Below are 16,050 nucleotides of genomic sequence, written 5' to 3' on the forward strand. Positions count from 1 at the left end.
GGCGTTGGACTTCTCTCATCTTTACAGCAGAGGCCACGACAGAGAACAGGGGCAGCACGCTCTTGCCGTGAAGAGCAGACAGTCCGTCGAGGCCTTTCTGTGCCACACCGCCCGCCCGCCCGCACACATCCGCGGAAAGCCTGCTCTCAGCTGCTCAGCAGGTGGGAACACTTGCTTCTCCAGCATTCCACCATGAGACAAAGGAAAAGTCTCTTCTGTGTGTCCACGGGCTCACGACTCCCATGTACTCCTGGCACGTCACATGTACGAGCAAAGAGATGACTCCTCTGCTCCACAGCCACCGTCACACTTTCTTTTTTTGTTTTTGCTTTTTTGTTGTTTTTTTTTTGAGCCGGAGTCTCGCTCTGTGGCCCAGGCTGGAGTGCAGTGGCGCGATCTCGGCTCACTGCAAGCTCCGCCTCCCGGGTTCACGCCATTCTCCTGCCTCAGCCTCCCGAGTAGCTGGGACTACAGGCGCCACCACCACGCCCGGCTAATTTTTTGTATTTTTAGTAGAGACGGGGTTTCACCGTGTTAGCCAGGATGGTCTTGATCTCCTGACCTCATGATCTGCCCACCTCAGCCTCCCAAAGTGCTGGGATTACAGGCGTGAGCCACCGCACCCGGCCACCATCACACTTTCTAAAAGCTTAGGGTGCTGATCACAACAGGGACCAGTAAAAGGAGGTTGCGTCATAAACTCAACAAGTTGCCCAGAAAAAGACGCTGGCAGAACCTGCTGCACCGAAAGTGGGCTCAGGCACACCCGGTGAACACCAGAGTGCATGCAGCCCCCTCAGTAACGAGCCCCATCTGCTGACAGTTCCATTCTCTGAAGAGGAAATTATTATCTTACTTATCTAAAACCCAAAAGACTTAATTCCCATTTATGTGAAACGTTCACAACAGGCAAATCCAGATAGAAAGTAGAGTATCGGTTGTCAGGGAAAGGGGGAAGGGTAACAGGGACTGACGAGACAGGGGACCTCGTGAGGACGGAAACGTGCTGGAATGTGACAGTGGGGGTGATGGGTGCACAATATAATGAATATACTAAAAATCACTGAACTGTGAGCTTTAAATGGTAAATTTTGTATTCTGTGAACTACATCTTATTTTATAATTTCAGAAAGAAAGTCATCACCCAACAGGGTAAAATTCCTAATGCATGGCATCCAACAAAAATCACTAGGCATGCAAAGAAGCAAAAAAATACAAGCCTCAGAGAATTATGATTAGTGCTCAAAAAACACAAATACAAACCATAATGAGGGAAAAGAAATAAACCAACTTAGAACTGAAACAGGTGTTAAAATTAGTAGACAAAGGTATTAAAAGCTGTCGAACTGTATTCCACGTGTTCGACATGGAAAACATAAAAAAGACAACTCGGTAGCAGCAAACACAAAAGATGCAAAAAGCAAGGTGTGGGCGGCAGGGGCCCTCCCACGACTCGGGCGTGTCCAAGAGTTTTTAGAGCTTCATCTTCAGCTCCTGCTCCCCTCCTTGGAGGTCAGTGGCTGCAGATGAAAGCTCTAGCCTTCTAATAATCACCTGGTCTTCCTGGTGACCAGCCCTACCCTGTCAGTTCATTAGCCCAAACTCTGGTGTGATCTGAAAGGAGCTAGTTATGAATAACAAACGACATCCTATCACACAAGAAATTCCAAAGGTTGCAGGAACTCTGTGCCAGGAGTGAGAAGGTGGGGGTAGAAAAAGACCACATAAACTTTTATTGACCAAAGTTGCCAAACCAACAAGCTGAAATCGGGCCAGGAGCCTTGGCTCACGTCTATAATCCCACAACTTGGGGAGGCCACAGCAGGTGGATCGCTTGAGCCCAGGAGTACAACATGAGCCACAGCAATATGGCTAAACCCCATCTCCACCAAAAAACATAGAAAGATTAGCTAGCTGGGTATGGTGGCACGCCCCTGTAGTCTCAGCTACTTGGAAGGCTGAGGTGGGAGAACTGCCTGAGCCCAGGAAGTTGAGGCTGCAGTGAGCTGTGACGGCAACACTGCATTCCAGCCTGGACCACAGAGTAAGACCTTGTCTCTAAAAAGAAACCCTGGGCTCAAGTGGCCATCCAGCCTCAGTCTCCAAAGTAGCTGGGACTACAGGCACACGCTATCACACCCAGCTAAGTTTTATTTTTATTTTTGTAGAGACAGGGTCTTGCTATGCTGCCCAGGCTGGTCTCGAGCTCTTGGTCTCAAGTGATCCCCCTGCCTTAGCCTCTCAAAGTGCTGAGACTACAGGCACTGTATCTGGCCTCGTATCACTCTTCAACATGCAGGATGCACTGCACAGCTGATCCCAAATGCTGCTGTGAATCCAATCAAGACACCATAAGACGTACTGCATATGTTTTTAAAAATCAGATAAGACAACTGGGTGACTTGCTACCCACAGCGTTTTGTTTTGTTTTTTGAGACAATGTCTCGCTCTGTTGCCCGGCTGAAGTGCAGGGGCATGATCTCGGCTCACCGCAACCTCTGCCTCCTGGGTTGAACTGTTTCTCTTGCCTCAGCCTCCCGAGTAGCTGGGACTACAGCTGTGCGCCACCATACCCAGCTAAGTTTCTTTTGTATTTTCAGTAGAGACGGGGTTTCGTTATGTTGGCCAGGCTGGTCTTGAACTCCTGGCCTCAAATGATCTGCCCACCTCGGCCTCCCAAAGTGCTGGGATCACAGGTGTGAGCCATGGCGCACAGACTGCAGTCTTTATCACTTGCTGACACTGTAATCATGAACTTGGAAAGAAGGGTCTATTAACTTAGTGTTAATTTGATAAGGAAACCAAAGCAGAAATCTCAGCAATTATGAGGATGACTACAGCAAAACTAAGAGGATTTGGGTTGAAGTTGTTGTGGTAGCTATGCCACATGGCACAGACTCTCGCAGCTTCTCACCCACACCTGCAATGTGAGTGTCCCTCCTCCCATCATGAGGTTGGGGGGAAAGTTTATTTTGCACCCCTAGAATCTGGTCTCCCTCACTGATTTGCTATTACCAACAGAATGAAGCAAAAGTTGGCCAGGCACGGTGGCTCACACCTGTAATCCCAGGACTTTGGGAGCCCGAGGCCCGTGAATCACTTGAGGCCAGAAGTTCAAGACCAGCCTGGCCAACATGTCGAAATCCTGTCTCTACTAAAAATACAAAAATTAGCCGGGCATGGTGGCACAGGCCTGTAACGTCAGCTACACAGGAGGCTGAGGCTGGAGAACTGCTTGGGAACTCGGGAGGCGGAGGCTGCAGTGAGCCGAGATGGCGCCACTGTACTCCAGCCTGGGCAACAGAGTGAGACTCCGGCTCAAAAAGAAGAAGGATGCAGCAGAAGTGAAGCTGTGTGGCCCCTGCTTCTGCTTCTGCTGCCCTGCTGTTCCTGGCAGCCCCAGCGGCCGCCTGCTGGATGGTGAAACGTGCAGGGCTCAGCTGATGCCTACCTGCCAATGTATCATACAGGAAGAATGACACACTGTCACCATGTGGGTTTAACCCAGGAATACATGATTGGTTAAACATTCAAAAAACAAAACCTAAACATTTGAAAAACAAAACCAAATGATAAATCAATGTAAAAGAAAATTATAAAATTCAATGTCCATTCCTGATAAATACTTAGCAAACCTATAAAAGAAGGGAACTTCCTTAACCTCACAAAGTGCCTTTAGGAACCCTTAGCAAACTTAATGGTGAAAAAGTGGACACTTTTCAATTACCATCAGAAATAAGCCTGTGTCAGAGCTTGCAGTGAGCCACCACTGCACTTCAGCCTGGGCCACAGAGTAAGGCTCTGTTCCCAAAAAACAAAAAAAAACAAAAAAACAAGAGAAAAAAAGAAATAAGCCTGTGATATCCTCTCTCTTTTTTCTTTTGAGATTGAGTCTCACTCTGTCACCCAGGCTGGAATGCAGTAGCGCAATCTAGGCTCACTGCAACCTCTGCCTCCCAGGTTCAAGCAATTCTCCAGCCTCTGCCTCCTGAGCAGCTGGGAATAGAGGCACACACTGCCACATCCGGCTAATATTTTTGCATTTTAGTAAAAACAGGGTTTCACTGTGTTGCCCAGGATGGTCTCAAACTCCTAACCTCAGGTGATCCACCCACCTTGGCCTCCCACAGTGCTAGGATTACAGGCGTGAGCCACCGCATCTGGCTCATCTCCACTCATCACTTCTTTGGAACACTGCACTAGAGGTTCTAGCCCAAGAGAAAGGAGATAAAAGGTATAAAAGGTATGCAAATGAGAAAGGAAAAAGTAGGCCGGGCGCAGTGGCTCACACCTGTAATCCCAGCACTTTGGGAGGCCACACAGGGCAGGCAGATCACGAGGTCAGGACACGGAGACCATCCTGGCTAACACGGTGAAACCCCGTCTCTACTAAAAATACAAAAAAAACCTTTTTTTTTTTGATGGAGTCTCATTCTTTTTTTTTTTTTTGAGACGGAGTCTGGCTCTATCGCCCAGGCTGGAGTGCTGTGGCCGGATCTCAGCTCACTGCAAGCTCCGCCTCTAGGGTTTACGCCATTCTCCTGCCTCAGCCTCCCGAGTAGCTGGGACTACAGGCGCCCGCCACCTTGCCCAGCTAATTTTTTTGTATTTTTAGTAGAGACAGGTTTCAGTGTGTTAGCCAGTATGGTCTTCATGTCTTCAACCCATGATCCGCCTGCACCGGCCTCCCAAAGTGCTGGGATTACAGGCCTGAGTCAGCATGCCTGGCCTATAATCCCAATTCTTACAAGAAAACCAAAAGCAAGGAAAAATGAAGTAACTTACTCATGGTCATAGCTTATCATTAAGATTCAAACCCTTTCTACAAATCCTGCCCTGTAGAAGAAGCGTTGAAATGTGATGCACTATTATGACAGGCACACAAGGAGAAACACACCCCAGATGACAGTGAGGCTTATCCAAGTCCAGGTGAACACGGGTCAGTCTGAGGAGAGGCAGCCATGGGTGTTTTGCGTACAGACTAAACGTAGGTAAGGAATACTGGTTAACGTGATAGACTCAGAAAGGAGGGGAAAAAAAGTATTAGCGGCTGGGCGCGGTGGCTCACACCTGTAATCCCAGCACTTTGGGAGGCCAAGGCGGGCGGATCACAAGGTCAGGAGATCGAGACAATCCTGGCTAATGTGGTAAAACCCCGTCTCTACTAAAAATACAAAAAATTAGCTGGGCATGGTGGTGGGCACCTGTAGTCCCAGCTACTCGGGAGGCTGAGGCAGGAGAATGGCGTGAATCTGAGAGGCGAAGGGTGCAGTGAGCCGAGATCGATCGCACCACTGCACTCCAGCCTGGGGGACAGAGTGAGGTTCCGTCTCAAAGAAAAAAAAAAAAGAAATCTCATGAAAGCATAGCAGCCAAAGCCTTCCTTCCTATATCCTCAATTTAAAAGCATGACTGCGGCTGGGCGCAGTGGCTCACTCCTGTAACCCCAGCACTCTGGGAGGCCACGGCAGGAGGATCATTTGAGCTCAGAAGCTGGAGACCAGCCTGACAGCAGAGTGAGACCCCACCTCTATTTTAAAAGTAAAAATAAATAAATAAATAAAGCACTATTGACCCTCCAAACTAGATACTATCTAGAAATTCTAACAATTTCCAAATCACAGCTTTCAAGGAACTGTGTGCAAAACCTAAAAGCCTGCTGCCCTGAAGTCCTGTGTGGAGTGGTGCTCTCACCACTCAGGAATTCACAAGATGCAAGCATTCACCAAGTTACCCTGCAGTCCTGAAGGAGTCGACAGGAAGTGATTTTCCTTGCTAGAGGCTGCTCTGAGAAAAAGCTTCAGGTAACAAATTAGGCCACCATGGAGACACTTAAGATATGATTTCATGGCCGGGTGCGGTGCCTCATGCCTGTAATCCCCACTTTGAGAGGCAGAGGTGGGCAGATCACCCGAGGTCAGGACCAGCTTGGCCCACATGGTGAAACCCAGTCTCTATTAAAAATACAAAAATTAGCCGGGTGTGGTGGCGGGCACCTGTAATCCCAGCTACTTGGGAAGATGAGGCAGGAGAGTTGCTTGAACTCAGGAGGCGGAGCTTGCAGTGAGCTGAGATCATGCCACTATACTCCAGCCTGGGCGACAGAGTGAGACTGTCTCAAAAAATAAAGATACGATTTCATTTACCACCCGAATCAACTCACATGCAACAACACCTCACAGCAAAGAGGGAACAGTAAAACATGTACCTTAAGTCCTTACTCCCCCAGTTACCAACTCCTGAACATCAGGTGCATGGCTATGACCCCCGACGCATGCAGCCCTGCCATTTTATCTCCAGACACATCTCCTTGAACAAAATGGGAAGCTGTTGTGCCCAGCCCTAACCCTCACTTGCAAAGGTGCAAAGGTGCAAAGGTGCTCTCCACCAGGCAGAGAGAGGTGCCAGGATCAGGGCAGAAACCTGATGCGGACCACGTTTAGGGCTCTGAGTCTGAGAGCCATTTCCCATCCTTTTTCTGAGGCTGAACCTGCTGTCGACACTGCCCAAAACACACTCACAGGACACAGCTAAGAAAGACAGAAAAGCGAGAGGCAAATGGGGATGCTGAGTTTGCATCGTCATGTTCCAACCTGAGTATCACCTGTGCTTTTGTGTTTGTGTGGATCTGTGGGTACGGTACCAAGATCTCTAAGTCAGGTGCATTATTAGGAGATCTGCATATTTACTAAGAAGGGGAAGAGAGAAGAAAAACCGTCTCAGACTCAACAATAAACCTAGGAATGAAAAGATCCAAAGCAAAGGAGCAGTAAGGCTGGAGAAGCTTCGACGGCAGAGCAGGGACTCGAGTCACGAGCACATCACCTCTTCTGATCCACTGATTGATTTGTTTGTTTGTTTGCTTGAGATGAAGTCTTGCTCTGTCCCCCAGGCTGGAGGGCAGTGGCATATTCACGGGTCACTGCAACATCAACCTCCCATTCCGCTGTGCCCAGCTTATTCCATTCTGATGGCTGTGCACACCATTTAAATACTGGCCACAGAGTGTTACTGTTTTATTCGGTATCTGCCGTAAGTGTGCCAAGCCTTGTGTCTGAGGATCCAACAAGTATCACTCAGCAGAAAGGAAGTAAAAGGTAACTAAAACACAACATAAATTATTACCAGAGAGGGGAGCAGAGGACACCGCAAGACCAAGGGTGAAATCTAACCAATGGCAAAGTCACAAGTGAAGTCGAACAGCTCAGCCATGAGACCAGGAGGCTCACTGGGGGCCAGGCATGGTGGCTTATGTCTGTGATCCCTGCACCGTGGGAGGCTGAGGCAGGAGGATCGCTTGAGCCCAGAAGTCGGGAGACCAGCCTGGGCAACACAGTGAGACCCCGTCTCTACAAAAAATACAAACATTAGCCAGGTGGGGTGGCACACACCTGTGGTCCCAGCTACCCAGGAAGCTGAGGCAGGAGGATGGCTTGGCTTGAGCCCAAGAGGTCAAGGCTGCAGTAAGTCAAGATCACACCACTGCACTCCAGCCGAGGCAAGAAAGCAAGACCCTGTCTCAAAAAAAAAAAAAAGATCACTGGGAAGGTGGAGGCCTGAAGGATGAGTAGGCATCAGTCAGGGAAAGGACATAAGGGAATTTCAGACAGAAAGCAAAGACCTCAAGAACTCTGATGATCCCACACTTACTCGTGAAAATAACCAATCTCTGCCTAGAGGACAGAGGTGGAGAAAGAGGCAGACGGGACTAGAGTGGAATTCCAACAGGCCCTGACCAGCTGCTTCACTGACCACATCCATCGTCTCATCTCATCCTCACCATAAGCCTGAGAGGCAGGCAGGACAGCAGGAAATACAAGATATAGGGCAAAAAGCCTGACAGTACCAGGGCAAGCCCAAGTGTCCTGTCCACCCAATCTGTGGCCACGAGTCTTGATTCTACTTCCATTCTACAAGTGGATCTGGGAGTGCATGCAAATGCAGGAGACAGAAGAGATGCACCCCTCTCCCAAAGACTGACACGTCATGGAGGAGAGAGAGATGCAAACAATTCCCAGAGACTGACATGTCAGTATCCAGGGAATGAAGATCACCCCAGGCCAGCAGACAGACCCTAGGTAAGCCTGGCAATCTCCCCACCCAATCTCCCCACAGTGCCTCCTTGTAGTCACTTTGCCTGGAGTGCAGGGCGGGCGGGACCTGTGACGTGCTTCTAACCCACAGAATATGGTGAACACAATGGAACAGCTTTCCACTGACTGCGCTGCATTAGGTGGCAAAGTTGATGCGATGTCACTCCTATGACCACGTGATGTTACGTAAGACTTAGTCTACTGAGGCAGAAGACTCTTTGCTGTTTTGAAGGGAGCTGCCACGCTGCAAGGGACTACCTGCCAAGCAAGTACAGGGGGCCTGGGCCTCTAAGGGTCAAGAGGAGACCTCAGGGGACAGTCAACAAGAAAACAAAGACTTCCGTCCCACAATCAGAAAGAGACAACTTCTGTCACAACCTGAAAGAGCCCAAAAGCACACCATTCCCCATTTGACCCTCTGATGAGATCGAAGTCCCACCCAACACCAAGGCTGCAACCTGATGAAACGCTGAGCAGAGGATCCCACTAAGCTGTGCACAGACTTCCAACCCACAGAAACCGTGAGATCATGAATGCGTCATGTGTCAATCTGTTACACAGCAGTAGCAAAGAAACACACTGGCCTGGCATGGCGACTCATGCCTACAATCTCATGCCTACGGGAGGCCAGGGTGGAAGGAACGACTGAGCCCAGGAGCTTGAGACCAGCCTGGGCAACATGGTGAGTCCCTGTCTCTACCTTATTTAAAAAAAAAAAAAAAAATTTTAAGACCAGAAATACAGCCCCACCCATCATCCCATTTGAAAGAAAAACTTTCGTCCATGCTACTTCCTTCCACGCACAAATAATGACTGGTTGCCAGAAAGGGAGCACAGGTCACTCTTCAGAATGCCAAATGCTCTTTCCAACCTCCCACCAACACACACGATGCCAGCCTCACTGAGACCAAGGCAGCCTCCCAAGCCAGAGTAGGCTCGGAGAGACTCCCAAGACCAAGTTCCTTATAACGGACCTCACAGCTTCAATTACTTCATACTCAATTACTATATTCCAAGTTTTTTATAATGAACAAAATGCTGCTTTCAAGGTTAACGTATGCCACCAACGTCAATCCTCAGAATACTGCATAACAACCCAAAACTTACGGATATATAATCCAAATAAAAAAGAAAATGTAAGTTAAACCTTCAAACGCAAATTTGTGCTGATGATCTAGCAAGGAAGGCCGTGCCCTGCCTGGCCAGGAGCTGCCTCCTTTCTTCCCCAGCAGTGTGCAGGGCCACCCCTGCCCTCTCCTCACCCCTGCCCTCTCCTCACCCCTGTTGGTGCAGTGAGATGAGGACCTCAAGTAAGGGGGTGGCAGCCGGGACTTCCACAATTCAGGGCAATTTCTGGCATTGTTGTTCAGTCAGTAATTTTCCAACAGACCCTCTTGACCATGACAGGCAGAGAAAGGCTGGAGACCTCTTGGATCGCCAGTGGGTTGGAGAGATGGACTAGCTCACAGGTAGGAAAAAAGGCGATGGCCATTCCACTGGAGAACAAAGCCAACAGCATTTAAGCTGGAGGGACAAGAAAATCCCATCATTCTGGCGAGGCAGCTCCTGAGGCTCCACGGCCAAGCTGGGATGTGAAAGACGACAATTCCGTGCCCCTCCCTCATCACCAGGCGGCTGCTGCCTCCCAGAGAGCTCCCTCATGAAAGCCCCGTAACCCACCACACTGCACTGTTTCTATAGCAACCAGAAAGAAAATATAAAGCAACCAGTTTTACATGAAAATTATTCTCTATTAAAATGAAATATTGCAGCCAGGAAAAGAATTCTGATAAAGAACTAGGTAGAAGACATCAGTAACATTAATGCTAATTATTTATTCACTACCCACACGAAAGATAGTTTTTCCTAAAATTTTAAAACAATCTTTTATCGTTCACACTGGAAGTCGGAAAACAGTAACTAGAGCACGTCAACAACAAACAAAACAATTACAATCAAAATTCTGATCTTTGCTGTAATATCTCCATGAAACACGCAATGCCCTCCCAAGTTTAAAGAGGGATAAGGAACGTGAAAACAACTGATCCAGGCCAGGCGCGGTGGTTCACACCTGTAATTCCAGCACTTTGGGAAGCCGAGGCGGGTGGATCAATTGAGGTCAGGAGTCCAAGATGAGCCTGGCCAACATGGTGAAACCCTGTCTGTACTAAAAAAATTTAAAAATTAGCCAGGCGTGGTGGAGGGCACCTGGAGTCCCAGCTACTCAGGAGGCTGAGGCAGAAGAACTGCTTGAAACTGGGAGGCGGAGGTTGCAGGGAGCAGAGATCACGCCACTGCACTCCAGCCTGAGCAACAGACAGGGTGAAACCCTGTTTCAAAAAAAAAAACAAAGAAAAACAACTGAGCCAAACAATGGGAAAAACACAGAAAATATGCAAATTATGAGAACAAAAATTTTAGCCAATGCCTTCTCACATCAAAATACCAAAACTACAAACCCAATTTCAAGTACAGCAGCCCATTCTCAAAAGACGAAATCAGGCCGGGCGCAGTGGCTCACGCCTGTAATCCCAGAACTTTGGGAGGCTGAGGTGGGAGGATCACGAGGTCAGGAGATCAAGACCATCCTGGCTAACACAGTAAAACCCCGTCTCTACTAAAAATACAAAAATAAAATTAGCCGGGCTCGGGAAGCTGAGGCAGGAGAATGGCATGAACCCAGGAGGCAGAGGTTGCAGTGAGCCGAGATTGCACCACTGCACTCCAGCCTGGGCTACAGAGCGAGACTCTGTCTCAAAAAAAAAAAAAAAAAAAAAAGATGAAATCAAATTCAAAGAACCTATCTTTGACATTCCTAAAGCTACCTGCGACTTGTCACAGCCTTAATAACCCGCCACAGTCAGGATGGTCACATGTCCTCTGAAGTCACAGAATCAGAACTCTTAACTACAAGAATGTTAATGTGTCCTATTACCCTCAGGTTCTTGGGTTGTTCGTAGAACAGCAAAGCAAACTACCTGTTTTGTAACAGTATTATTTACATGTCAACATGAGGAATAAATACAAACCAAAACCTGGCCAAACCAGGAGAGGTGCCTGGACCAGGACAGGCAGACCCAATGCCTACGCTTGCTTCTAACCAGCCTGGGCAGGTGGGCAGGTTACAACACACTCCTGACTCAGCCAGGTGGGGCTCTGCAGCCTGGCGGTTACAGACACCGAGACCTCAAGCCGAGGGACTAGCCTGCCGAAACAGACTTCTCCTCCGTGGTCTTACAACCAACTATTTGGAACATACCCTAGAGGTACACTACACTTCCAGCAGAGATGGGGACCCACCGCCCACCCGAAACCACCTCATCCTCCCCTCACCACACTCTGAATCTGGTTCTCTCTGAGCCACGATGAGGGCTGGGGTGGAGAGGTGTGGAAAAGACACAGTCCTGACTTCAGAGTCCCTCTGGGCAGACTCATCTCACAGTATCACGTTAAGACACAACACACGTTTTATACGCGAGCACAGACTGGAACACGTGACGTGGTAACAACGAACCTCAGAGGTGAAAGGGAAAGTGGGTGGAAGACTATAGCATGGAGACTGGAACACATGCCGTGGTAACAATGAACCTCAGAGGTGAAAGGGAAAGTGAGTGGAAGACTGTACCATGAGCATCTACTGATAAAAGCAGACAGAGCAAGAAACACGGAGAAAAGGTTCTCCTTCGGTCTTGTCTGTCCAGTATTTATCATGTGAGAGAATTAGCTAGTTCAATTTGCATCTCAGAAAACAGACACAATAGAAGTGTAGTATAAAAGCGGCACCTTCAAGTCATTTCTCCTTCTTTTTTTTTTTTTTTCTTTTAGAGACCAAGTCTCGCTCTGTCGCCCAGGCTGGAGTGCAGTGGCGCCGTCGTGGCTCACTAAAACCTCCACCTCACATGTTCAATCGTTTCTCCTGCCTCAGCCTCCTGAGTAGCTGGGATGAAAGGCATGGGCCATCACGCCTAATTTTTTTTTTCTTTCCGAGATGGAGTCTCACTCTATCATCCAGGCTGGAACGCAGTGGCGCGATCTCGGCTCACTGCAACCTCCGCCTCCTGGGTTCAACCAATTCTCCTGCCTCAGCCTCCTCAGTAGTTGAGATTACAGTACCTGTCACCACACCCAGCTAATTTTTTGTATTTTTAGAAAAGCCAGAGTTTCACCATGTGGCCCAGGTTGGTCTCGAACTCCTGACCTCAGGTGATCCGCCCGCCTCAGCCTCCCCAAGTGCTGGGATTACAGGCATGAGCCACTGCACCCAGCAGTATTTAACATTTTAATAACAAAAATACTGGAGAGGCCAGGTGCAGTGGCTCACGCCTATAATCCCAGCACTTGGGGAGGCTGAGGCGGTTGGATTACCTGAGGTCAGGAGTTCGAGACCAGCCTGGCCAACATGGTTAAACCCCGTCTCTACCAAAAATACAAAAATCAGCTGGGTATGGTGCTGGGCACCTGTAATCCCAGCTACTCAGGAGGCTAAGGCAGAAGAACTGCTTGAATGCAGGAGGCGGAGGCTGCAGTGAGCCAAGATCACGCCACTGCACTCCAGCCTGGGAACAGAGCAAGACTCCATCTGAAAAAAATAATAAAAAATAAAAAAATAAAACCTAATATTTGTTTCTGGGTATGTATTCTTTCTATCCCAATTCATTGTGGCTTCAAAAGAAGCTCAAAAAATCAAAAAAGAAAAAGAAAACAATGGCGTAATGAGAGGAGCGCTTAATAAACTGAAATCTTATTTCACACTTTCAGGAACAGTTCCCACCACTGTTGTCAGGGCACAGCGACAGTGGCCCAGCTGCCTCGCCAGCAGCACACACAGGCCTCTGGGGCCAGCATGGCAACACTCCCAGTGCCTCCAATGACCCACTTTTCACATCCAGGGGCCAGGAAACAGAAATGCACATAGGACTATCACCCTAACAAAAAAGAAGGAAAGCCAAATTGGGGTTGGTTTTTTTGTTTTTGTTTTTTCAATGTTCTTCAAATCTATGTAAGACATCTTCTTCTACACAACTCATAGGAAAAAAAGATCCTTCTGAGGTTAAGCAACCCAACGCCTCCATACCACAACTGAACATTCTCCCGCAGCCCACCTGGTAACTCATTACGTTCCAAAGAGAATGGGTCTCAGGTCTCAAGGACCCACTGCCCCCCCAGAAACGCAACCTGGACATCCTGCTGACATAAGCAACTGAGCAGCATACGAACGTGTCCCTTTCATCCCTGCTGCCCCCAACAGTCACCCCCTAGTGTGAGGCTGCCTGTGGAGGCCACGTCCTCTCCTCCAGCAGCTGGCTATGCACAGTTCTCCGGCACAATCATCACCTGCACCACTGAAGCGAGCAGCAGCTTCTGCCCGTGATATTTCTCATTAGGACTTTCCACAACTCTTGAGGCTAAATGCAAATTCCTTATTCCCATGACTAACATCAAAGAACCACACCACAAAAGACTGAAACTGGGATTATTCCTAAATTTCTCAAGGACGAGGTAATCTGGAGGTTAAACATGCCCGAACTGAGCTGTCCTCACTTGGGCCCTCCAGACCTTTCACTTGTTGGGTGCGTAAATAATGACCTAACGTTTTTTCTTTCCCGAGATGGTCTCACTCTGTCACCGGGGCTAGAGTGCAGTGGCATGATTTCAGCTCACTGCAACCTCAACCTTCAGGCCTCAAGAGCCACAACTGTGGTACCTGTGTGAGTAGTGGGTCCTCCTGTCCCATCAGCAGCAAGTCATGCCACCACCCACCCCACAACCCAACCCAGTCCCTGAAGATTCAGGTGACAGTTAACTGACTTCAAGAGAGTGCAGCATCACTAGAAAAACATTAATCACGGCCGGACGCAGTAGGGAGACTCCAACTCAAACAAAAACAAAAAAAAGAAAAAAGAAACACTAATTACAAGGAAAGTTTGCCTCCTAGATAAAACACGTGACCTGATATAAAAAATATCTAGGCCTGGCATGGTGGCTCACGCCTGCAATCCCAGCACTTTGGGAGGCCAAGGCAGGCAGATCATCTGAGGTCAGGAGTTCGAGACCAGCCTGGCCAACACAGAGAAACCCCATCTCTGCTAAAAATACAAAAAAATTAGCTGGGTGTGGTGGCGTATGCCTATAATCCCAGCTACTCGGGAGGCTAAGGCAGAAGAATCACTTGAACCCAGGAGGTGGAGGTTGCAGTGAGCTGAGATCATGCCACTGCACTCCAGCCTGGGCAACGAGAATGAAACTCCGTCTCAAAAAAAATAATAATAAATTAAATTAAATTTAAAAAAGGCCAGGCGCGGTGGCTCACACCTGTAATCCCAGCACTTTGGGAGGACGAGGGGGCAGATCACGAGGTCAGGAGATTGAGATCATCTTGGCTAACCCAGTGAAACCCCATCTCTACTAAAAATACAAAAAATTAGCAGGCCGTGGTGGCGGGCACCTGTAGTCCCAGCTCCTCGGGAGGCTGAGGCAGGAGAATGGCATGAATCCAGGAGGCAGAGCTTGCAATGAGCCAAGATCATGCCACTGCACTCCAACGTGGGTGACAGAGCAAGACTCCGTCTCAAAAAAAAAAAAAAACATTAATCCGGGCATGGTGCCAGGCACCTGTAGTCCCAGTTACTCACGAGGCTGAGGCAGGAGAATGACTTTAACCCAGGAGGCAGAGGTTGCAGTGACCCGAGATCGCACCACTGCACTCCAGCCTGGGTGACAGAGCGAGACTCCGTCTCAAAAAAAAAAAAAAAAAGTAAGGTGGCAGGCCAGGCTCACGCCTGTAATCCCAGCACTTTGGGAGGCTGAGGTGGGCAGATCACCAGCCTATCCAACATAGCAAAACCCTGTCTCTATTAAAAAATACAAAATTTTAGCCGGGCGTGGTGGCGCACTCCTCTGATTCCAGCTACTCCGGAGGCTGAGGCAAGAGAATTCTTGAACCCAGGAGGCAGAGGTTGCAGGGAGCCGAGATCGTGTCATTGCACTCCAGCCTGGGCAATAGAGCAAGACTCCATCTCAAATAAAAAAAAGGAGAAGGAAAAAAAAAGGAAGGAGGGGCCAAGCTGTGCTGTCTGATCTCAGGCCCTGAGAGCTGTTTTGTGCCCACTGGCACAGTAGTCAGTGCACTAGTGAAACCCCAGAGTGAAGGTCACCCAGGCCCTTATGGATCTCAATGGCAAATCCAGTGCAGTCTAACAATCAAGAAGGAAACTGATTGTCTACAATCTTGACACTGCATTGTGGCAGTGTCAAATTGTAAAACAATCTCCCTCAAGGTAACCCCGGAAAAAAGTAAAATGTTGGCTGGGCACGGTGGCTCATGTATGTAATCCCAGCACTTTGGGAGGCCGAGAGGAGTGGATCACGAGGTCAGGAGTTCAAGACCAGCCTGGCCAACATGGTGAAACCCCATCTATACTAAAAATAAAAAATTAGCCGGGCGTGGTGGCGGGCGCCCGTAATCTCAACGACTCGAGAGGCTGAGGCAAAAGAATCACTTGAACCCCAGGGGGCGGAGGTTGCAGTGAACTGAGATCGTGACACTGCACTCCAGCCTGGGCGACAGAAACAGACTCCATCTTAAAAAAAAAAAAAAAAAGACAGTAAAATGTTCTCATGTGAGGGAAGGGCTGGTTAAGAAAAGGACTCAGCCAGACTCTGGAGGGCTCATGTAAAAATAAGCACAAAGAAAGAAAGTGTGCCACACAGGGCCTCCCCTACCCGGAAGCAACTTCCTTTAAGAGCCCTGGACCTGAGTACATGCAGGGCAATGAGGCGTGTCCAGAACACCGACTTCTGCTCCCCATTCATCTCTGCATCTGCAATTACGCTGAAATGTAATTTAGGGCGCTGACAAACACTGTGGCCGGAGACAGCCACCCAACAAACCAAAGGGCCCGGTGCTGCTGCCCCACACACAGACAGACCACAGAGGCTCATACCCAGAGGGAGGCTG

At 48.8% G+C, this 16,050-nt stretch overlaps 1 protein-coding gene and 1 long non-coding RNA gene across 27 annotated transcripts in view; one reads left to right on the plus strand and one right to left on the minus strand.

The window, feature by feature from the left end:
- The window catches only part of ANKRD11 (ankyrin repeat domain containing 11), a 235,407-nt gene that overhangs the window by 207,876 nt on the left and 11,481 nt on the right, over positions 1-16,050 (minus strand). The window lies entirely within an intron of this gene.
- Positions 311-7,484, plus strand: LOC144338225 (uncharacterized). Its single transcript, XR_013412189.1, has 2 exons — positions 311-387; positions 6,106-7,484. It is a non-coding gene; the product is annotated as an uncharacterized LOC144338225 (long non-coding RNA).

This window comes from Macaca mulatta, chromosome 20 (genome assembly GCF_049350105.2).
Source record: "Macaca mulatta isolate MMU2019108-1 chromosome 20, T2T-MMU8v2.0, whole genome shotgun sequence".
NCBI classification, from domain to species: domain Eukaryota; kingdom Metazoa; phylum Chordata; class Mammalia; order Primates; family Cercopithecidae; genus Macaca; species Macaca mulatta.